At 47.1% G+C, this 22,342-nt stretch overlaps 1 long non-coding RNA gene across 1 annotated transcript in view; it reads left to right on the forward strand.

Moving 5' to 3' along the window:
- LOC106885844 overlaps positions 1 to 22,342 on the forward strand; it is a 45,801-nt gene that overhangs the window by 16,312 nt on the left and 7,147 nt on the right. Inside the window, exons 5-6 of the long non-coding RNA XR_001411514.1 lie at positions 1,248 to 1,333; positions 18,732 to 18,876. This is a non-coding gene — a long non-coding RNA (uncharacterized LOC106885844). The remainder of the gene's footprint in view (positions 1 to 1,247; positions 1,334 to 18,731; positions 18,877 to 22,342) is intronic.

Raw genomic sequence — 22,342 nt, forward strand, 5'->3', positions numbered from 1 at the left:
CTTTTTCAGATGTATTCAGGCTTTCATGAGTCTGCCAAGCCAGATCATTAACGTTACTCCCTACCAACATACTTGCATTGCAGTGCTCATGATCTAGACGTTTCCTTCACACGAGTTGTGCGGATTCTTCAGGAAAAATCTCATTTTGGGTGGGGATTTTTAGTTGGAGTTTCACTGAGGGAACAATTCCTGGGTGATTTGCTGTGGGACTCCTTCTCACTTAAGCTGTTCATGCAATGCCGAGGTGTAAGACAAGGGAAGACCCACTTGCTGCTTGTGGCAAGAGTTTCACTGTATTATTTACAGAAGTCCAGACACAAGAATTCTTCTGTTGTTTAATTCTAAAACTTGTGTCCCTGTTTCCTCTTTGTCCATAATCTCGTTTGTTAGGCTTAACAATGCAGATATTAATAGACCCAGTATCACTAAGAGGAATAGTTATTAAAATCAATCATGGAATTATTATAGCCCCAACAACATGAATTATACTTGTGCATGGAGCACCAATGTAATATTTGCATACAAATGAATTTACGTTGTTTATATTGTGTTGCTATTTACTGTGAGCGATGATAATTGCTGGGCTGGGCAGAAGCTGTGTGGGTCATTTTCAGCTTGGGTTCTGGAGGAGGTGAGCCTGCACGGGTATATTACCTGTCTCATCATTTGCCAGTCTCCTCTTAATAACTTTTGAAGGGATTGACTAATTTCATCCTACATTTGACACAGGGGTAGAGGTTTTTGTGGTGGGGAGGTTAAGGGACAAAGGACAGAGGTACCCGGTGAACTAGGATTTACTAATTCCACTGCCCAAAGAACAGCTTGTTTGGAATTAACCCCAGGAAACGCTCTTTCACTGGGCCCAAACCTTCCTGCAATTAATTAGTGATTGTGACACTGTTTTACTTAAATCATGGGAATCACTCTATTTCAGCTGGCTGGACAGGGATGTTTGCATTTACCTTCTGAAACAGGTTTTCATTTATTTGTTAAGTTTTGAAAAGCCAAATCAGATCAAAATTCCTGAGCTGATTGAGAGAGGAGGCACTTTCTTACAAGCGTTACACTCAGGGGGATGAGAGGGGGGAAATCAGGAAGAGCTATTGGTCTGTTCTGCAGGATAGTGCAGCAATACATGAATACAATTTTGTGGTTAGAACCTGCTGACCCTTAGCGCTGTTAGTACTTAGGCAGAGCTTGTACAGACCCTGTCCATCAAGATTAAATCAGATATTCCTCTTTTTCAGTTTGGAAAATGCAGATATTCACAAAGCCATGCTGCAAACCCATTTCCTCAAGTGGCTGTCAGGACTGAGAAGGAGAGCCTTTGAATGTGAGTAGAATAGCCAATATATGGCAGATCATGTAGAATAAGAGACTGATTTTATTGAGTAAGGCTTGCCGATAGGTTACCTCCTCTGAGGGGTTCAGATGACATTGCACACCAGTTTCTCATCTCAAGACCATGAAGTCGTTCATGACCATTACCATGAGTGTAGGCGATCAGGTCTCTAGGCGTTTTCCCCTTCTGCAACACTACAGATTCCCAAATAAATGTGCAACACGGGTACAGTCATGAAGTGGAAACTAAAGAGAAGCTATGGGAAGTGCTTGCTTTTGAATGGCAGCATCACCTGTTTGGAGGAATTTCATGCAGTTTTGCTGTGAAACCCAGTTACTCATTGTCATTGCGCAAACGTCAGGTCTGTATCTGCAGGGAATAAGGTTTAACTTCAAATGGCAGGAGAAGTCCCCTCTGCAGAGAGCACTGCTCACCAGGTGACAAAAGGTCACCACATCCTCCTATAAGAAAAACAGGCTCATTTACACCCAGATGCTGCCTGTGCACAACCATTCCCCTGCCTTATATCAAGGCCAGAGTGAAGTCAAGCATTACTTGTGACCGCAGCGTGGATGAGGAGGGTTCGAGGTGGGCATTGCTGGCAAGGAGGTAGCCTTCCATTTCTCCAGTAAGGAAGTGTAGTCATTTTTCCTCCCACGAGATGTGGAAACTGCCCATCTGCTGTAGGATCCTTTCTGTATCTCTCTGTGTCTGTGGATAAGTCAGATAAATGAGATACAGTTTTGTCCACAATAGCTTTAGTAAACAAGATAACACCTGTAACAAAAATATACTTTTTTCAGGAAAACTTTTACACCTGACATAGAGCCAAAGGAGTTTGTTAGAAGACTCATTATAGTTCCACTGAATAGTTCAAAGTTGCTTTTGTTCTTTCAGAGTCAAAACATAAACTCACTTGACACTTTTTCTGGATGGCTGAATATCTTTTGTCTGAATTTCCAGTATAACCAGAAGTGTTCCTAGATGGAAGTAGTAGGAGACCAGAAAAGATTAAAAACAGGGCCAAATTACATAAAGGGAGGAAAGGAAAAGAGAGGGAAACAATAATTGAAAAATAAAGTTGCTTTTCTTTCAGTAAAGATATTTTAATTAAGGGCTTTCCCCCAGCACTTAGAAGATGTGAGACAAAAAGAGGGAAGATGCATGTTTAAGGTAAAAATTGTGTAAAATAGTTATTATTTATTATCTTGCTGCTGCTGTTGCTATTTTTGTGGGTTTCTCAAAGATGAGATTTGAATGGGGAAATGTAACAAAATTAAACTCTCCCAGAACTGAGCCTTTGCCTTGTACTTCTCGCTGAGTAGCATCAGCCTAATTCCAAGTAGTGCGAAGTCTGTTATTTGATGTTACCTGGAAGGCAAATTTTTATGCCAAATTTGAAATAAAAGGCTGTGATTTATATTTCCTACTTTTCATCAGAAACGGGGAATGTGCAAATTAAACAGAACTTCCCTGTTTCCAGCCTTTCAGCAAGTGCATGCTTTGGTTTGGGTTCCTCTCCCATTGCAGAAGGGGGAAAAAAAAGAAAAAAGGATGCACTTGCAAAAGGATGGATCCTTGCCTTCATATTATGTCTGCAAGAATAAGTGTGAAACGTGTCTGGACATGACAGGATCTTAGTAAGGGCTTTGATTCACAAGTGGGAACACTTTGTATTGGGACAGCTGTTGTTATTCCTGCCCCAGCTCCCTGCTCCAGCCCTCGGAGGGTACCGCCTCTGCTGCAGGGGTGTCTCCATTGGTCACGAAGCAGCTGAACTGCCACAGTTTATAACCAAACAAGTTAAAGGAAAGCCACAATGGTTTCACCTCCCTTAGAGCGTGACCAGAACGTCATTAGTGTCTGATCTTCAGCTCAGGAATATCCCCCTGAGACATCGGGTAGACACAGGTATTGCAGTTACACCAGGTGCATATCTGCCATGTGCTAGGTGGCCCACCCTTGAGAAGCAGCGTTAGGAACCAGGCAGAAATCAGTTGGTGTCACTCATAGTAAAGATGGGATTGTAAAAGGGTCAGTGTTCTCGGCTCTCTGCTCCTTCTCCACTGTTGGAGGGACACCATTGTGCTAGGCCTTTATTTTAAAGATGGCTTACCAGTTAAAGTTCACTGGGAAGAGGGAAAGTGCTTGGACATTCAAGATTTAAGCCCAGCTGCCTGCTTTGTAGAGTGCAGACAGACAGAAATCTGAAACGTAATGGAGGGCACAAGTCTCGCAACAGAAAAGTGTCCCCAAACGTGACCAGGCCTTGTGTTCATCACAGCTACTGGAGGTGGTGGGGACGGGTCTACAGAGAGTCCCTTGCAGCAGCTGAGCGTCAGCAGCAGCTCTTGGTGCTTGTCTCTCAAGAGGAGCCATGGGTGATGTGCTGCCTCTTGGTGATATTTGCTGTCGTAGTCATCTTTGGACACAGCCCTGAACTGCAGAATGTCGGGGGCGAAGTGGCCAAACTCTCTGCTACCACTAGCCATTGTGGCACGTGAAGTGTTGCCACACAGTGGATCATGCTGCAGCCTGTCCCGTGGCCCTCCTGTCTTCTGCATAGCCCTGAAGCAGGGCCTGGGACTGGGGTTCCTGCTCCATGCCCTTTCCAAACTCCTTCCAAACACAGAGCCTGAGCCGCCCACCCGGCTTTGAGAGAGAACTTCCCCATCAGGCTGTGCATTTCAGTGCAGCCATCAGCAGGAGCAGGGCTAATAGGCTGGTGTTTAAACGGCTGTAATTAGGCTTCAAAGTAACCATTATGATGAAAGGGGGAAATCTCACATTCCTCTCCACACTATCATTTCAGGGTGTCTGGCAGCACCCCAGAAAGACAAAACTGCATCACTTGATACCACCAGAGCTACCTGTTTGCAAGGAACGTCTCACCTTTGGTTTACAAAGACCTTTTTTTTCCAGGCAAAAAAAAAAAAAAAAAACGTATTTTCATGCGATTGAACTTGCAGAGCAAGCAGCGATCCTTTTCACAGACACAACAGACATTCCTTCATGATAGCATGTTTGTTATCACACGAGCAACACATCATAGAACGTGGAGGAATTAAGAATTCTGTTCTCTCCATTCCTGTGGGTTGTTATCTGCCCAGTATGTATGCATTTTGCAAATATTTGAGTGGAAACGACAAGAGATAAGGACAGCTGATAATCTTCTAGTGCTGCAGCAGGCATGCCCCTACCGAGCTGCATGGCAACTGCAAGGATATTTGTCAGTTTATCGTATCCTAGAATGAGTGTGGTCTTTAACGAGAGCCCACCTCTGCTATTTGCTCATTTTTCCCCTGCAAATTTCATCTGGATATCTGGAATGCTGACATTTATTTATCGCACTAGTCCTCTTTGTCCCCCACTCTGCATTTCAGACAAACTGAGCTGCGCAGCAGGAGGAATGATAAGGGGGAAACTGCTAAATGCCAGTACTGGCTTATTCTGGAAAAAGGACCTGGTTCTTTCCGAGCCTCTCCGCCTTGGGAGGGGAGCAGGTTGGGAATCTCCTCTCTGCTGTGCTGTTTGTTCCAACTCCGTTTTGAAGGATATTAGCAGTTTCCATCCTCCTCCTAATTCCACTGCCATAAAACATCCTTCTTACTCATGAAGCAGAATACCTAGATCCACCTTCTTGCCTCCTGGCTAATTACTGTCATTATCTGGCTAGACAAACTTGTCATGAGATTAGGATCTCCTCACAAAACAGGGTCATCTCAGGAAGTTCTCGCTATCCGGTTTTGTGTAAATCAGTCACCTCTGCAGCTAAACGGCAGCTCAGATTCTTGAGAATTCACACGCTCCCAGGAGGGGAGCAGGGGAGCATTTCCACATCGGAGCTGCTTCAAAAGGCGCTGGGCGTTCCCCTGACAGCAGTGGGGCCACGACTACACCCACTCTCCTGCACCTGCTCAAGGAGTTGTCCTGTCGAGATACTGAAAAGTACCAACCGCTTGCATCGGTTTCATTGCTTGGATGTATCATTAATGTCATAAAGTCGTTATATTCTACTATCCGTATCCTACATCCCTATGAAGCCATTATATTCTACTGCCCATATCCTACATCCCTATGAAGCCCTTATATTCTACTGCCCGTATCCTTCATCCCTATGAAGGCATTATATTCTACTGGCTGTATCCTTCACCCCTGCGTTTTTGCAATTTACCTCCCCAGCAAGCTTGGACGTGCAGGGAGAAAAGGCCAAAGCCACAAGCCAGGCTGGTCATTTTTTGGTGTTTTTTAAGGCTTCAGGTAATTCCAGCTTAAGATACCAAACTAAAAAAATTGATTCAAAACCCCATTTAAAACAGAACTTGGGTCTTTTGCGCTAGAGGCAGCGGGTGGCTCGCCCTTGACTCTACAGGGCTTTCATCCAGGGCTGGTTGTTGCAGTGTGATGAGAATGTAGGTCTCCTCGTGCTTGGGCAACGGAAGAGTCAAACACCTCTTACCTAACTCCCTTCCTAAGTAGGCGAGCAGAAGGCATCCTGCCTCCCATAAACCTCTGGTGACACTTCTCTTTGCACACTGGCCCACATACAGCCTGCCGTGCCAAAGAGCACTATGTCACCGATGCACTAAATAACTGTATTGCATTTTAACAGGCCTGTGGCATCAAGGAAATTTATATTACCCCATGAATGCTCCGAAACGGAAATGCGTGCAGTTATAGGCTCCTGTAGCCATAGCTACAGCTAAACAAAACACTCCCTTAGCTATTGTAGCCACCTCAATTATGGATAGTTCTGGCTGTCCTATACATCAGTGATGCTTCAGTGACCTGCTGTAAAAAGATGATTGTCTTCCCAGCTATCTGCTCAACACTGCCTCTGTGGAAGTGTGGATCGTCCAGAACAGGAATTCCGGAGGAAGCCAGTTTCCTCATTAGTTTACCTGGGAACAGCCAGCCACGGAGAAATGGGCTCTCCTGGAGAAGCCTGGTGAGACTGAACAGAGACAAAAGTGACCAGGAACAGCAGAAGCTGAAAAGAGGGCACAGGAATAGTGGCTGCGGGGTGAAATCACAAAGGAGGGAGGTGCTGTGGGAGCTGGAAATCCAGCAGCCACCCTTGAGAGAAGGGGACATCAGTGCCCGGGGGCTGGAGTACAATGGGACCATCCAGATGTATTGGATGCCGATTTTGCATTTTGTTAATTGACTTTTGCCTCCCTGTGCCCTAATTTCCAGATCAGTAAAGCGAGGATAACAGGCCTCTCCTTTGCAGAGTGCTTTGAGATCTCCTGATGGAAAAATGCTAGATTAAAGCACGGGTGGTTTTCATACACCCCTGTGCCAGACCCTGGAAGCAGCGTCTCACTCTGTAGTGACAGACCCAGCTGTGAGCCAGCAGCTGGTGTGAGGTCTCTCATTTTCCATTGTATCTGTAGGCCTTGCTGCAATCCACTATTCAAATTGTACCTTCCAGACCAAAACGATTATCATCTTGAGCTCTTCTGTGCCCTTCATCCCTAAGATACCGGTATAGTGCAACAGTCTCTTGTTGAAAAGCCCAGAAATGTTGTTCCCAGTTGTACAGACTAAACTAAGGCTGATAAATTAAAGCTTGAAAAAAGAGCGTTCTTTCCTTTCGGTGACCAATTTCCCTGCATTTCTGCAGTAGTGCAAGGCTGTGCAGGCGAGCATTCAGCAGAGGGGTTCGAGCACACATTCTTGGTGAGCAAAATTCCACTTCATTACTCTGCTCAGCAGGGACCGGAGAGTTGCCAAGTCCTCGGGGCAGCAGTTGGCTGCCCTAATCCTTTCTCTTCCTACAGTTCCCTGCTTCACTTACACGTTATTGTCCAAATTCAGCAGCTGTTGAAGCTGGGATGCTACAGACAATAGTTTCTCCTCTGATTCATCCTTAGAGCAGGCCCTGTCCTGTGTAGGAAAGGAGGCAAAAATAAAATACTACCTGTGTATGTAATGAGGCTGTTTCATAATGCATGCACACAAGGCAGCCAAATGAGGGCTGTACAGACATGCTATTCCCAAAGGTACCCAAATAAATGAAGCTTCCTACTTCCTTTATAATGGCCCTATTTGGACAGATTTGTGACCTAACCAGCTCTGGGGTGAATCCTACAGCTTGGGAGTGAGTGTCGTGGATGGGGGTGGTTGTCTCAAACCACTGAGCCATTCCTCAAGTAGTCACACTTTTTGTATAGCGGTCCTGTGACTGGCCCCAGAGGAGGAGAGGGTCAGAACTGAAAAAGTCCTGGACACTAGTCAAAGGGTCTGTCAGCTCAGCTTGCTTTGTCCTGGAAGAGGTCCTTGAACTACCTCCCATTCACACTGACACCATGTTTATCAGCAGGCTGTTAACCCAGCGGAGGCCACTTCTACATCTCTTATTCTCCCATTGAAGTGCTTTTACTTTGTTTTCATCAGCTCTTTGTAAGATCTGAGAGATGCTCAGGGTCTCTCCCTTAGGGTAATAGCTGCGCCGTGTTCCCTCAAACCAGGGCCACACACGTCTGAATTCCTACCCTCAGCTCACTCCTTGAGATTAGTGGAGGGAACAGTTAGATCAGAAGATCCTCCTCCGAGAGTGCCACATTTGTAAAAGGAGCAGGTTATTCCTGTCTTCAAGTGAGCAAGGACTGTGCTGGCTGTGACGGCAGTCTCACTCCTGACAGCTCCGTTGGACTGTGGAGTCAGAAAGATAAAACAGACCACTAAGCACCTAATGGTGAAGAGCAGCTCCAGCAGAAGAGTCTGAGGGAGAGAGAAAAAGCCCCATTTTACAGCCTGTTGGTCGAGGCACCTGCCTGAGATAAAGCCTGGCTTCAAGTCCTGTTCTGCTGGTTTTGGATCTCAGGTGATTCCTGTCTCCCAGAGCTGTCTCTCAAAGTGATGGAGCTGCTGACCTCCCAGGTCGTGGTCCCCCTGCCTCCATATCACCTCCACCACTTCTGTCTGGGACAATGATACCATCAGGGGAGCCAGAGCTTGGGTGCTGGCTTCTGAGACATGTTGCAACTCTCCAGCTGTAGGGTGGCGAGGCAGTGAGAGCAGGTATTTCTCTTTGTCCTGACAGGGAGGGAGAGGCCCTCGAAGAGTGCCCTGATTGGGGTAATTGCTGCAGCGTGTTTTCACCTGGGGAATGATTAAACAAAGATTTGTAATCTCTGCTTAGGCACGAGGGGAGACAGAACCTTGAACTTAGTCTCCCATCCTCCTTTAGCAACATCTGCCTTTCTCTCCATCCCAACTAAAGCGGGTGAAGGAGGTAGGAGAAGCGCCCAGTGCGTTGGTCAGGCTGTTGGGCCAAGGGGAATGCAGAAAAGCAGGGCAGCTGCCTGCAGAGCATCATCGGCCTCACCACCTCCTGCAAGATGCACAAGCCCCCCACTTCTAGAGTGTATTCCTCTGGATGGGACAGGAAGAAGGATTTCTTGGCTGCTACATCTCCTGACCCAGGCACAGTTCTGTACGAGTTGGTCTTATAAGTTGGGAAAATGGGACAAGGCTAGCTGAAATTTGCTCTTGCAGCCATTACCCTCCAGGCATACCTGGAGGGCCTGCTTCTCTCTATTGCTTCTGGAAGCGCTTTAACAGCCACAAGTTGAAGGGATTTCACTGTTTGAAACCATTTGAATATGAACCGTCTGTCATTCAAATATTGTCCAGGGCAGGATTTCACAAGTTGCAGCCAATGACCCTGTGCAGTTATTTGTTAGCCATCTGTGTGTGCCAGAGTGATGCCCAGGAATCGTTCCTGCTGATGAGTAGGAAGACAGGGCCTGGACCTCAATGCCAGGAAATCGTCTGAAGCCCCAAATCATTTCAGACTCCTAAACAGAGAGCTCTGTAACTGCTTGGGAAGTATGGCAGGGTGTAAACAGAATATATTGACACACATAGCAACCCAAACCAAAGTCACCTGTAGGCTCAGTGTGTAGGTTTTGCATTGAAATGCAGAAGGAGTTAGACATCAAGCTGCTGGTGTTGGACACACAGTACCCAGATTATCCATGAAACTGCCTAGATATCCACCATGATCTCAGCTATGACTTAGAGGTGAAGAGAACAGGAGATCAGTTTGTATTTTGGCGTTACTTAATGTATGCTTTTTTTGTGGAAAACTCTCTACTGGCCTTCCAATGAAAACAGAGCAGTTTCTGGTCTGCAGACCTGAGCGCTCACATTTTGTGGAGAACTGAATAATTTTAGGGTTTGTTGGTTTGTTTGATTGTTCATCAAATGCAAAGCAAAAGCACTCTCTAATCCCCCATCATTCTGGCTGAACAGGCTGGGTGCAGAGGCACGAGGGCTTCAGAGGAAGGTTGCTCCCCTGGGCTGGCTTTCCTTCTCCCTTGGCTCCTGCGGAGGGATGGTTGCCCTTGGCGAGGACCAGCTGGAGTTATGCTGGGAAGCAGCGCCCCAGCACAGACAGCACAGACAGCCCGGTACTGCAGCCCCTGCTTGTCAGCCCTCTGGCCCGTGTGGAGGCACCTGCCTCCCGGGAAAAAACATATCTTAATCTTTTCAGAGAAAGGGAGCTCCTTGTAGAAAACACACAGCTGCCAATACCCTTATGGCTGTGGCAGAAACCTCTTGGAGACACACTGAGTGTGGACTTCTTTCAGCATCTGAGTGAAATATAAGCCCTCAATATAAGAAGGACATGGACCTGATGGAGAGGGTCCAGAGGAGGGCCACGAGGATGATCAGGGGGATGGAGCACCTCTGCTACGAGGACAGGCTGAGGGAGCTTGGGTTGTTCAGCCTGGAGAAGAGGAGGCTCCGGGGAGACCTAATAGCAGCCTTCCAGTACCTGAGGGGGCTACAGGAAGGCTGGGGAGAGCCTGTTTAGAAAGGCCTGCAGTGACAGGACGAGGGGCAATGGCTTCAAGCTGGAGGGGAACAGATTTAGACTGGAGATGAGGAGAGGGTTCTTCACTGTGAGGGTGGTGGAGCACTGGAACAGGTTGCCCAGGGAGGTGGTTGAGGCCCCTTCCCTGGAGATATTCAAGGGGAGGCTCGACGAGGCCCTGGGCAACCTGATCTAGTTGGGGGTGTCCCTGCTGACTGCGGGGGGGTCAGACTAGATGACCTTTGGAGGTCCCTTCTGGCCTGGGCAATTCTATGATTCTGTGATTCTATGAAACGGCTCATTCTATGAAGCACCGATGAGGCTTCTCGGCTGCATCCAGCTCTTCAGGCAGAACGGGCTGGAGTGCATTGGCAGCACCGATGAGGCTTTTTGGCTGCATCCAGCTCTTCAGGCAGAACGGGCAAGTGCGTTATTAATGGGTTGCAACTGGTCCTTCACAAATCACATGTACCTCATCTGGGGCAGAGAGTTCTTCCCTCCACCCCAATTTCTCTTACTGCTGCGGAAAAGAACAGCCTTAGTTCCCAACAATGCCTCAGACAAAATGCTTGTTTTTTGGTGTGCTACTTCCTTCTCCTGTCTGGAGGATTTAGAGTTTTGCCCTGGGGTAACAGATCTCCCTGTGCCCTCTTGTCACTTACTAAAGCCAGTCCCATCTGGGCAAACCCCCAGGACAGTGATGGGGAGCGAGGGATAGAGAAGAGTTAATGTCGCTGATGTAAAACCAGAGTGTATTGGAGTGTTTGTTTAGTACTTCACAAACTATAAACCACTCCTTGGGGGTGCTGGAATTAGAGATAAGTGAATCTGAGTCACTTCCCAGAGCAGCACTGTTGGGTTTGGTGGGTGTACGAGTCCTCCGCTGGAAGCTGAGTGGCCACACAGGAGATAGCAGCTCTTCCCTGGGCTGGACACTGGGCATTTGTGTCCTGGATCATTTTTGGCCATGACCACGTCAGTGCAGAGGCAAGGTTCAAATGTTTGTTAGTTTATGAGTCCAGGACCGAAGATGTTGCAGTGACGTGGTCACATGCCTTCCTAGTGATCAGCAGTACTCCAAATCCAAGTTACCGTGACGCACTAAGCCAAAAAATAAAGAAGGCTCCAATGAACAAAAACTTGCAACACCCAGGAAACGCTTCTGGGACAGTATATTCCCTCTACTTGCTGACAATGCATGGTTCTGTCAAACTTCCTGGTACCTTGAAATCTACTTTTTGGAGAAAAACTTCTCTTCCGAGCCCAGAACTAACACTGAAAACTTATGTGTCACAGCAAATGGGATATATGTTGAAGAAAGGGAAAGCAGAAGACAAGAAAAGAATGAGGAAAAAAAATAGAAACAATAACATAATATTCACACCATTATGTTCACTAGACTTTGGTGATGCCTCTTCAAATTCTTTTAGGTAATTTTTGAACCAGTTTATATTTTGACTGTCACTTCAGGCTGTGGCAATGAGTTGCACAGGTAAACGATGCACAAAAAGAGTGAACAAGAACGATGGCCCCAGTGAGCCCATTCAGGCAGCAGCCATGGAGCAAACCACTGCTTGGAAAAGCTCTTCTATTTCACAACTGCATTCTAATAATTGCAGTCATTTTCCCCTATTTCTTGTGTTACAGGAAGAAGTAAAAAATCATTCCCTGATTGCATTCTCTGCTTTACTGCAGAGCTCCAGCACGTTGTCCTTCAGTTGCCTTCTTTTTAAGTGAGACAGGCCCAATCTGTTTATTCTTACTGTTATGTCCCTCATCAGCAGTGTCACCTTAGACTCTCCTAGTTCTGGAGAAAAAAGAGGTCACAGCAATGGGATGACTAAGACTGCAAGTGGATTCAGGATGTTACTGCATTATTGAAGTACACTGTGACACAACTGTATTTTCTGGGCTCCCCAGTTCAAGAAGGACGGGAACTGCTGGAGAGGGTACAGAAAAGGGCCACAAAGATGATTAAGGGCCTGGAGCATCTCTTCTATGAGAAGAGGCTGAAGGACTTGGGTCTTTTTAGTCCTGAGAAGAGAAGGCTTAGGGGAGATCTAATTAATGCTTACAAATACTTAAAGGGAGGGTGTCAGGAGGACAGGGCTGGCCTTTTCTCAGTGGTGCCCAGTGACAGGACAAGAGGAAATGGGCACAAACTTGAGTATAAGAAGTTCCACCTAAATACGAGGAGGAACTTCTTTACTGTGAGAGTAGTAGAGCCCTGGCAGAGGCTGCCCAGAGAGGTGGAGACATTCAAAAATCACCTGGACAAGTTCCTGTGCAACGTGCTCTGGGTAGAGCCGCTCCGGACGGGGCAGGGGGTGGACTAGATGATCTCCAGAGGTCACTTCCAACCCCATATGATTGATTCTATGATTCTTAACACCTTCTGATATCCTCTGGGCTTTCCTGGCCTCTGCAGGGCACTGTGTAGGAGGAGGAAGACTCATGCATCCAGGCTGGACAATTTTAGGAAGTGCCTTGAGTTTTACTGCCACAGTCTGATGAGACTGTAAAGAAAGACTAGGCAAAGCTTTCGGCAGCTTGGAGAACACGATGTTGAGGGCTGGAGAGGATTCTGCTCTATGAAAACATCTGAGGAGACAAAGTGAAGGAGGAAAAAAACTAACCAAAGCCTCTTTGGTTTGGGCTAAAGTAGGGCTGAGCACAAGAGCTTGAATGTGAATCAAAAGCTTGAGTACACCTCAGGCTCCTCCAGAGGCCTTAAGTAAAGCTGCCATCCCAAATTGTCCCGTCTAGACTCCTGCTGCCAGAGCACTTTTTGCTTGGGCAAAAAGATCTGGGACTGCCAGCACATCTCTGGTAGTTGGATCCACGCTGGGGCATGTCCTGGAGGGACCTGACACCTACATGCTGTCTCCTTTTCTGCAGATTTAGGAGAAACATGGGCAAAGCGATCCCTCTCACGCCACTCAATGCAGCTTTCTGCAGGGAGGTCAGAGCAAACATTTTTTCCAAGCACTTAAAATGCTAAAAGCCTGATATTTCTGTTGCTAGAGGATTAGATAAGCTTAAATAAATTGTCATGACCACCTTTCCTCCCTAGACCTGCAGCACCTTTTGAGGTGCTCTTTTCAGAGCAGTGGTGTCCTCTGAAATGGGCAGCCTGAGCAGAGGAGCTGCTGCTGTGCTACTTTTACTATAAGAATTGCCATTACTTTGAATGTGCTGAATTGCTCCTGGCCTAAATCCTGGAGAACTAAGAGCAAAAAGAGCGGCTTCCGTCCTGTTAAGAGACAATTGTTTCTGTTCAATTGTCCTTGTGCAAATGCTCCCTGGAAGTCAGGAATTAAAGTCCATGGTGTTGCACGGGGATAAGTGAGGGCAGTTTCTGATTAGTCTGCATTACAGAGTGCACAGAGGGGACAGACACGGGCAGGAGACTCAAATCACAAGTCACATTTGCATTTCTTTGCTTGTACATGAGGTACAGTTGATAGGGAATTGCTGGGACAAGAAGCGTGGCACTCTTGCCTGCAGTTATACAGCCCGGTGTAACTAAACACTCAGAAATCACAAGTAGAGCCCTCCAAAAGCTCTTAAGGTTGGTGTAAACTTGATGAGACACGGTGTTTTAGCTGACATATTTTGAACTGCATTTATTTGCTAATCATCTTTCAGAATTCAGGCGTCAAGCATTTTAATACCTTTCCATAACCCTGTGGGCTGGAAAAGTAGTTTTTTCCTGTCTTTCTTTAAAACCAAAGGTGGGAATTGGGTATAATTGCAGGAGTTGCAGCTGTAGAAGGGAAGGATTGCTCTGGGATGAGGAGCAGTGTCACCGTAGCTGGTGACACCAGTGATTATCCTCTGCCAAGTGCTGGACGAGGCCCCTCCTCAGCCTTCTGGGAAACCCAAACTGCTGATTCCTCTTTCAGTTTCGTTTCACGAGACTTCTCTTTTGTGGCCAAAGCCTGTGTTTGCCACCCCTGAAAGTGGAGACAACCTGCAGACAACCAAGGGGAGCAGCAGTGGGCTCCGGGCTGGTGACCTGACGTCCCATTACACAGTGCCTCAGCTTGTATTAGTTAGCTCTGGCCATCCTCTCTGGCAGCAGCCACGTATTTCCTCCTGAGGACCCGGCATCCCTTTATCCTGCAACATAGTTTGACATAGTTTAAGCAAGTATCATCTCTGTCTTTATGGTATGAGCCTCCAGCCAAATACCCAGGGCAGCCCTCAGCCTGTCTAGGACTCCTCTGGAGTAAATGAAACTGTGGCTCCATCTCCATCCCAGGACTTCACCCTCTGGGAAGGACAGCTAAAACTTCCCTAGTCATTCAGAAACTTTCCTCCTGCTCCTTACCCCTCCCCAGCACCCCGATGTGAAGAGCCTGTTTGTACAAAGAATGATTGAGGGAGCTGGGACTGTTTAGTATGAGGAAGAGGAGGCTGAGGGGTGACCTCATCACTCTCTACAACTACGTGAAAGGACATTGTAGAGAGGTTGGGGCTGGTCTCTTCACACAAGCAATTAGCGATAGAACAAGAGGGATGGATTCAAGCTGCAACAGGGTAGGTTTAGACTGGACATTGGGAAGAAATTCTTCACAGAAAGAATGGTTGGACACTGGAAGAGGCTGCCCAGGGAGGTGGTTGAGTCACCATCCTTGGATGTGTTTAAGAGTCATTTAAATGTGGTGTTGGGGGATATGGTGTAGGGGAGAACTTTGTAGAGTAGGGTAGATGGTTGGACTCAATGATCCCAAGGGTCTCTTCCAACCCAAATGATTCTGTGATTCTGTGATTCTGTTTGCAGTTCCTCTCTGCAGCAGCCGGATTTATTAAAAGTGCGGGCAGGAATGAATTCTGTTGTTATCACACCGGCTCAACACGCTGCAAACGGGCAGAGCTGAGAAACCCAGGACAAACGCAGAGCCCAGGAGCTCATTTCTGTTCAGGCAGACGAACAGACCTGCAGTCTTGGGGAACAAAACCTTTTTCCCTGCTCAAACCCAAGCTTCCTCACTCAGCACAAACCTTTTCCTTTGTACAGTCAGAGTGACCTCTCACCTGGGGCTTGCCTGCCCAATTTGTAAACCCTTTAATAATGATAATCCATTATCCTACTTTACACATCAAAACGCACACAGGCTCCTCCCAAGCAAGAGAGCTTGGCAGATGAACCGTGGGTAAAAAAGCACAATCATTTATACAAATGGTGCTGTGCAAGGGTATCATTTCTCTTTCTCCTCAGCAGAAGGAAAAGATTTCTTCCCCTCCAGATCTTACAGACGCAGTGTTTGTAATTAATCGCTGCATCGTTAGGTGTATCCAGGCACGCGGTCACTCCGCTGGGGATGTGCCATGTACTGAGGGTGCAGCTGGCAAAGCCTCGCTGTGTCTGGGTGTCTCTCCAGGACCTCTTCAGGGACAGCCTGGAGAGAGGGGGCTGGATCAGGCTTTCCCGTGCTGCAGCATCGCCTGCGTTTCTCTGCACTGCCTCCTAGCCCTTTGTAACTCTCCTAGTCTTTGGCCGGCTCTGAAGGTAACTCGTGCTTCATGTGATTATGGAGCATCTAGCACACAGAGTCTCTAATTTGAGCTGAGGACTGGCTAAGTGGAAAATTCTTCATGGAGGAAACAATCACAGTGTGTTTGGCTTCTGTTAGGGACTACGGCTTCTGGTGTCCTTTTGGAGTGGGCGGTAGGAAATGACAGGGGATCTGTACACACGAGCCCCTCATGAGCTGCAAATAATGTGAATTAGAGCTCCTTCCCATCCTGGGACTGAAGGAGGGGGGTCCACCCCGATGCAGACAGCCTGTGTGGTGGGCATGCCATGCTCTGCCAGGGGTGGAAAGGGTTGTCGCTGCACATAGATGACTGCTCTGCACGGTCCTTCTTCATTACATCGTGGCACTTCAGTTGACACAGCTCGTCATACTTGCCACAGCAAATCTGTCGGCATCTTTTAGATCTATGTAAATTCTGGTGGTGATGAATTCAGCAGCTTCCTCTTCAAAACCTTTATTGGGTGACTTTCACACTGCCCCCACAGAGCCCTGTTCCTTGAAGTCAATGGGAGATCTGGGTGTGGTGAAAAGTCAAGATCAGGCCTGTAAATCAGATGATAAAGAGAAGTGAATCAGTAGGAAATGCTCTTGGGGAACAACATATTCCTCTCCCATCAATTAAAAGCACAGGGAATGGCTCAGGAACAGCTTCCCTCTGACAAGCAAAGACTATTTTGACAGCGTAATGGTCTAATAGGGCTTTCTAATAGGTTGAGGACATAAAAGCAGGCTTGTGCTAAATAAATTGTTCAGGCCATCTAATAAAATCCATTTCTGAAGAAGGATATGCAAATGAGTGTGGTTGCTCCCAGGATGTTTTCAGACCTCTCGGATGGTATTAGCATATCCTGTGGCAGAGCCCAGTCCCCAGCAAATTGACAGGCTGTGTGCTGTGCCCCAAAAATGTTTGATGTGGCTCTGCAGGCTTCAGGTGCTCAGCCCTAGGGGACGTATTCTGCTGTGTCCAAATCTCTTGGGTACCCTGAAAGCCTCCCTTATTTGCTGGCTCCTCCCAAAATATCCGTGGCAGGTCCCTGTGGAAACTCCCTGTGCCACTTCTGTGCTTTTGGTTGCTGAGTTTATGTAATTAACGCTATTCCAGCTTTCTTCCTGGCTTTCTTCTCCCTTCATTCTTTCACAAGCCAGTGGTACCCAGCCTGTTGTGGGTCATAAGTCATCAAAAGGTTGCCCGTGACATCATTGCAAATAAAATAAAAATGCATGAAAGCATGCCCATGCACGTGGAGAACAAGAGTGGAGAGACGGAAATGATAAGGGAATGTGCAGGTTTTTACTGACAGCAGTCGCAGGGTTCCTGCTGCTGTTCACTCCTGTGAGCCGTGCTGGCACAGGCTGGGTCCTGGCCTTTGTCCCCAGAAGATGGGGTAGGAGACGGATTAAAAGACAGATTCCTTTGAAAGACAGATTGATAAATGCCGTTGCCGGCACTGGGTGTCACCGCTGGCGTTGCCTGGGCTCGCAGCATTTCCCTGTCCCCTGTTACCAGGGCTCTGCTGCCACCACCACCCCACCTTGGGACTCCCTGCATCGCTTCTGGGGCAGCCTTTGTGGAGCAGAGTGCCTTTTGTGAGCTGTTTCATCAGCTGCTTGAATCACGAACAGCAGCGGGGCTAATAAAAGAACCTTTGAATGCTCTGCAGATGGAAGATGTCATACTTGGGAAAATCAATCCGCAGATCTGCTCTTTGATGGGATCTAGCTGCAGGCAGATGCTTTCATGTACGGCAGCATCTTCCCAGACAGCTTATTTCCTTGCTCACGTTGTGTACCGTCGTGCAAGTCCTGGGGTAAGCAGCTTCGCGCTGCAGCACTTCTAGAAACACAACTAGAGCTCTTTGCTCACCCAGGCTGCTTCATTTTGGGGGTGTTTTGGGATGGGTGGGGGAGAAAAGAGATTGGCAGTGACCATCTGGTCACTGAGATGTCACTGAGTTAATGAGAGCCACCCATTCAGTCCCTGTGAGTTGCAGCCACCTCTCCAGCCACCCCCAGCAGAATGCACGCTGAGGTCAGTGAGATGATAGAGCAAACATCTAGCGTGTCCTGTTGCTGGGGAGAAAAGGCAGGGAGCTGTTTTGTCATCATTTCCATCTAGTTTCCTCAACATTTTTAAAGTAAAAAAAAAAAAAAATTCCAGCCACCTCCATCTCTCAGAGTGAAACGATAAGGATCAGGTGGGAGCTCTGCTCAGACAGCGGTGCAGAAACGGTCTGGAGTTCTCATCAGAAGACGAGACACATTGAGACATGTTGTGATACTTTCCTCTATTACTCATTAGTGCATTTGCACCTAGAAACAGCATGAAACTCCCAACAGGCCAAGTGTTACACATGCCAACCTCCGAAGAACCTCCATAAACAGAGAAAAGGGCATCCCTTTATATCTGCAGATCTCCTATCATACACTGAAACAATAATAAACCCAACCTGTGAACTCATTACATTTTTATGAGCCTACGTTTTGGGCACGAGTTTCTTTTTAGTGAGATTTTGCTTGGTGTCCATTTCCAACAACTAAATCTAAAAATAGTATATTACCACCTAATCTGCCATGACTCAGCCACTTTCTTCCAGGTTTATTTGGTTTTTATCTCAGTGTCAATTATTGAATATTAACAGCATTCCACAAGAGAACTTCTAGACAGTGCCAGCCCAGGGGAAACGCAGGAGAATACACTGTAGTGTGAGGGTTTGTGAGCTTTGTTAACGAGGACTGAGTCTTGCAGTGGAGATTGGTCCTAGAGCACCTTCCCACCACATTTGCCTTTGTAACCCCCCCTTCCACCAGTATTTGTTCCTAAACACACCTTGTTGCAACCTGAAAAGGCATTTATTGACATGGAAAAGCAGCTCTGGCATAGCACCAGTGTGCCCTGTCTTTGGTATGAAAAGCAAGTTGGTTTTGTCCTTTAAAAAAAAAGGTTTTTTCTTTTTTTATTGCTTTTTTTTCTTATTCTACTCCTCATCATATGTTTTTCTCCCTATTCTGCTGCCCACAGACCTGGAAGCTGGTTTCCACCAGGAGGTGCCACTGCACGTTACCCATAGACTGAGGGCTGGCTCTGCTCCATGACTGTTGAAGAAGAAGGAACACAGTGAAATTCCACCCAAGGCATGTTCACTCAGCCGTCCCCAAATTCCCACGTAAGTATTGCTAAAATTTAAATCGAGGATTACTCTTTGGCAGCTCTGGCTGTGGGGCACAGCACTGCATAGATATATATATAATAGTCTGTCCATCTTTCCGACACAGCACTTCAGTGACTTCCTCATAACAGTTTGGTCTCTTTATTGTTTTGCTGTTTGTTCTTCCAAAGTGCAGAAAGGTTATTTCACTTCAGATCTCGGAGTTAATGGCAGACAAAAGGAAGTGGGTGGGAAGCAGCTTATATGCGCACTGTGAAAACCTGGTGCCCTTTCTATTTATAGCTCTGCTTGAACTTTCATTCATTAGTTGCTATTTTGGTATGGCAAACATTCCATCTCCCAGGGAAAGTGCATTAGCAGTGCGGGTGAGCAGGAGGGGGAACTCATTGGTCATGCTGACAAATATTTAATGACCTGAAAACATTGCCGTTCCCAGAAAGCATATATAACCAAAGCGATACTAAAGCGAAGCTTCCCTTGCACAGTCACTCAGCTAATAAGCAGAGCAATGTTTTGAGATAAACCCAAACCTTTTTATTGACTTCATATCTTTTATTAGATTTTAGATCAAAGGAATTTTTAGTATTTCTGTTCTCAGAGGAATTGGTTTGCCTGATTAAATTAATACCCTTGGTCACTTTTCCCACGCTCTGCCTTTTGGGTAGAGAGCTGGCTTACAAGCATTAAAAGGCTACAGGTGGGCTCTTCAGTGCTGGCCAAGGGAGTTTCCAGAGCTGATCAGTGTCTCACTTCTTCCTCTTACACTGCAGCCAGGGTCAGCCCAGACCCTGGGCAAGTCCATCGTGATCATCTGGGGTCAGGCGTGAAGGCGGCCCACAGGTTGGGGTCAGCGTCCAGACCAATGAAGAACTTCTAACATGGCTAAACTGAGGTGTTTAATTCCCATGGGTAGCATGGAGCAGAAAAGCATGGGTTTCCAGTGGCCTGGAGGCTCTCATGAGGAGAGAGACCTGAACAACTTCATGTCTGGATGGTCTCAGCGCACTGGGCCAGAAGCACTTGTGGGTATGAGCCAGCTGTCTCCAGCTGAGTGCTCAGCCCAAAGCTCAGACCAGGCACCCGTCTGCTTCTGTTTGAAATAAGAGTAGTGTTTGTCTTGAAACAAACCTCTGAGTCATTGTTACCCAGACCTATGCTCTAGTAGCCTCTGTGACACTTCTAAAAGTAAGGGATCATCCCAGCACTGCTTGCTGGCAATGGTGGGACTTCAGAAGAAGGGGACAGTTGGAAGCGGGTACTCTAGAGATAAGCTGTCAGCTGTAACTAGATGTCAGCTGCTTTGCCATCGTGTGTGAGTCTGTTCTCAGCCCGATATCCTGTGGACTACATCATTAACTGGTGGACATCCATGTGCACCTATGATTTTCTCTGGCCAGAGCTCTAGCATCTTCCAAAGGCCAAAGTGCGGCTCATTTCTTCAGAGAGAAGATGGGTAGTTTCAGGTGAGGGCTGAGTCCTGCCTTTGCACTCCTGCTGAGTACAGCGATTAACGATGCTGCTGTCCCTGGAGTAGGTGGGCAGTTTGCTTGCTGAATCCAGTATGCTGAAGGGTCTCTCTAATTGAGTATGTTGGGACTCCCTGTCCGTACTACAGCCGTACTTACAATTAACACCTTCCTCCATCAGTTGTCATCATTTAGCTATCACACTCGTAATGTCTTAGATCATTCCTTTACTCATGCACTAGCTTGGCTAGTTGATAGATGACATTGTAAAGGGAACCAGACCTGTTTGTTCCCACCTCCTTTTTCCTTTTCTGTCTAATAATAGTTGTACCCACCAGTGCTGACCTTCTTGCATACTCAGATGCCCTCTCACTGAACACTTTTGTGAGATTCACTGATGTTTATGGGCTGAACAGGCAGGGCGTCCTTCAGGGAAACAGCCTGGGCTATTGGCTTCTGTGGAAGGAAATTCAGGAAAGAAAATTCTGGACATGGTCTGGTACAGCCCCTACTTCAGGGCCTTACATAAAGCACATATAGAATCATGGAATAGAATCATAGAATGATTAGAGTTGGAAGAGACCTTAAAGATCATCGAGTTCCAACCCGCCTGCCCTGGGCAGGGACACCTCCCACCAGCCCAGGTTGCTCCAAGCCCCATCCAACCTGCCCTTGAACCCCTCCAGGGATGAGGCAGCCACAGCTTCTCTGGCCAACCTGGGCCAGGCTCTCACCACCCTCACAGCAAAGAATTTCTTTCTAGTATCTAATCTAATCTCCCCTCTTTCAATTTAAAACCGTTACCCCTTGTCCTATCGCTCCACTCCTTGGTAAAGAGTCCCTCCCTATCTCTCCTGTAGCCCCTTCAGGTACTGGAAGGCTGTTATAAGGTCTCCCTGGAGCCTTCTCTTCTCCAGGCTGAACAACCCCAATTCTCTCAGCCTGTCTTCATAGAAGAGGTGCTCCAGCCCTCTGGAGCAGGCAGAATAAAGGTTCATGATGAATTTTGAGTGCTTGGCTTGACAACCTTGGTAATAGTTTAGAGCAGGCTGGGAGAGGGAACCGCACGTGTGGCATCTCACTGGAGCTTGAGGCAGGCATTTCCAGAGAACTGTTGCTACTCTGTACTGGGCCAGTCCAAACCCCACTGAATTTAGTGTGAATCCAAGAGACTTGCCGTGTGTCACCTACTGCGTGACAAGTTACAGATATACTCGGTGTCCTGGTTTGAGGGGGAGAACATCTGTCTCTCACTGCAGTGGTCAATTTAGGCCAAACAATAATTTAGGATGAGGACATCAGAGAGCCAGGTCCAGATACTCAGAGATCCTCTTCTCCCAGCAAGGATTAAGGCTCTTACTAACTTTGAGGATCTGGCCCTTCTCCCACGATTTGGAGACAGCCAGACATGTTCTAATATAACCTCATGTCTCAAGTCACAGGAGGCTCCCATATGGTTTTTTTCGTGTGTCAGTTATTGTGGAGCTGTTAGAAAGGCTGAAAAAACAGACAAAAAAAGGAGAGAGTGGAAGACTGCTTCCCTAATTCCTCACCTTTACTGTCTCTTCCTTGGAGCACAGAGAAATCATCAGAAAAACATGTGGCTTAGGAATTTCCTGGATCGGGAATGAAGGGTTTGATTCATTGCTAAGGAAGGAAAGGGGGAGCTGGAAGGCAGCTGGCTGATTGAGGGGCTTCTTGGTGCTTTTGGGACAGGTACTAGTGTCTGTTGCAAGCACCTTCCCTTCCGATGGGAGAGGCACTGCTCGCTGCCTTTTTCTCTCATCTCATCCTGCCTACTCATACTCACAGGTCTTTGTTTACCAAAGCTGCCTTTACAGGGTTATATTAATCATTTTAATCAATGTTGTAGCCAGGTTAGGAGCCTAATTGTAACAGGAGGCATACTGACTGCTGCTGAAGGTCTCCCTCCATCAGGGGAAAACATTTACTTGAAATGGGAGCACCCGCCCTGCAATCGTTTAATTGTGGTCTTT

This window comes from Calidris pugnax, unplaced genomic scaffold, assembly GCF_001431845.1.
Source record: "Calidris pugnax isolate Ruff unplaced genomic scaffold, ASM143184v1 scaffold72, whole genome shotgun sequence".
In the NCBI taxonomy this organism is placed as follows: Eukaryota; Metazoa; Chordata; class Aves; order Charadriiformes; family Scolopacidae; genus Calidris; species Calidris pugnax.